Genomic DNA, 2,080 nt, shown 5'->3' on the forward strand with positions numbered 1-2,080 from the left:
TGTCAACGAGAGAACCTGAGAACCCAAGATTTAGTATCTCCAAAATTGTAATACACTCTGGCTTACTGAAACAAACATGTGAGTTTAGTGCTACTATGTACAAGTCAGCAGACAGAAACCAAAGAGGAAATACAGAGAAGTGAAATGATTGGTTCCTGCCCTGCTCAGGCTTCCAATGCGCTTGGTAAGATTTAAAATAGATGCAAATCATTCCATTTTCAATGTCTTTCAAAAGAAGCCACAGTATCAACTGGATGGCCCATCAGAATCACCTCTGCTACAACCTGGAGAAAGGAGGGCCATCCTGCGCCATGACAGAAGTCTCTGAATTAGATGTCTCAGCTGCAGGCTTGAGTGCTGCTTCAACTCCCGACACTGAGAGTGTTCCAGCCAGATTGGCGTCTGTGACCATTAGTGGCTGTATGTGGAATTGTTTCATAGACTCGTGACAATGGAGCAAGATAAACAAATATGTATATATATATATTATATGCACATTATATATGTACTCAAATCACATATGGGATGATTTTCCCTATATATATTTCCTGGAAAGCCTAAAGTTCAAGACTTTCCACTCTGCGTGGAGAGGCGGCTAACCAGCATTATTTATTTAACATTGCAATATGACAAGACACTACAATAAGAAACATATGAAAAATCTCTAAACTTCACTGGACACAAGCAAAAATAGGCTAGGAGAAAGGTTAAGAAAAGAGGGCACAGCAAAGAGGGGAGGTTCTGAGGGGGCCCCCACTTTCATTTCTAACCCTAGGGTCCCAAAGGAAAGTCCCTGGTTAGGTAAACAGAAGAAAGGAAAGCAGATTCATTTTCCAACACCACAAATAAATAAATAAATAAATAAGTTAACCGAGAAAAGAACTTATTAGGCACCGCTTGAAAGGCAGCAACCCTCAGGGACCAGGCTGGGCTGGCCATATCTGGAACCTGCAGGCTAGGGTCACAGGGCCAGCTTTGGCCAAGGCTCCCAATGCGTCACCCCAGTTCCCGGTCCAGCGCCAGATCTCAAGATGAACCCGAGCAGGAAATCGCCAGTGTTGCTACTCTTCCTTAGTCTCCGGGAACGCTCAGGCGAGGGGGAGAGTCAAGCCGAGCTTCAGCGGCGAGTCTGAGCGACTCCCGGAAGCGCACCCTACCTAAAGCCGACGCGCAGCCTGGAGCGTCTAGAGTTCTTTGCACCCAGAGCGCACCGCGCCGGTTCTAAGCCGGAGGGTGGCTTCTATTTACAACTCTCTCAAACTCCAGAATTTCCCCAAAACTGCTCGTTCGCCTTGTTCTCAGCTCCGTCTTGGTCCAAAGGGAGATTTTGATGGAGACTGCAGAAAGCTTGGAATTCGAAGCGCGGGACCTATTTTACTAAGCACCTGGCTCCGCTCTGGGTGGAGTGCGAGTGGTAGAGGGACGCTGGGCAAGGATGCGTCCTCACCAGAGAGGAGGAAAAAGGACCTGCCGCGCACCTCAGTCTCAAGTCCGACTTCCCTTAAAGTAGGGCCTCGCAAAGGAAGAGAGACTTTGCTCCGGAGACTCCGCTAGGGGCACCAGGCAGAACCCGGCCACAGAGCAGAGCGGCAGGGCGGGGCTGAGGCGACCTGGGGACTCGCCCCGAGGGAAACTCGTGGCGGCAACGTGGCTCAGCTTAAATAAACAGAAATAAGGGCTAAAGGGGCTAAGTGTCAGACTGAGTTGGCGACGTTAATGAGTTCGCTCTCTGCACCAGCGGGACCGCGAGGAAGGAAGGTCGGAAGTTACAGGGTGGGGAGAATAAAGGGGTACGAGGTCGGAAGTTACAGGGTGGGGAGAATAAAGGAGAACGGAGGAGAAAGCAGAGTGGAGAAAAGGGCCACGAATGGGAAATAAGGGAGAAGGTGACTCCTCAGCAGATCAACTCTGACTTCTACCTTTGTCGCGCACCTTCCACAGGTCCCTCTACCAGAGGCACCGGGTGTCCCAGCCTCCTGTTAACCACACTGCATCTGGGCTTCCTGGATACCTTGCCCTCGCACCGGCCTCCCCCTTCTCCTCCCTTCCGCGCAGGGCCCCAGTGTGGCCCCAGCTCAGA

This window comes from Tupaia chinensis, unplaced genomic scaffold (genome assembly GCF_000334495.1).
Source record: "Tupaia chinensis unplaced genomic scaffold, TupChi_1.0 Scaffold000350_1, whole genome shotgun sequence".
NCBI classification, from domain to species: domain Eukaryota; kingdom Metazoa; phylum Chordata; class Mammalia; order Scandentia; family Tupaiidae; genus Tupaia; species Tupaia belangeri.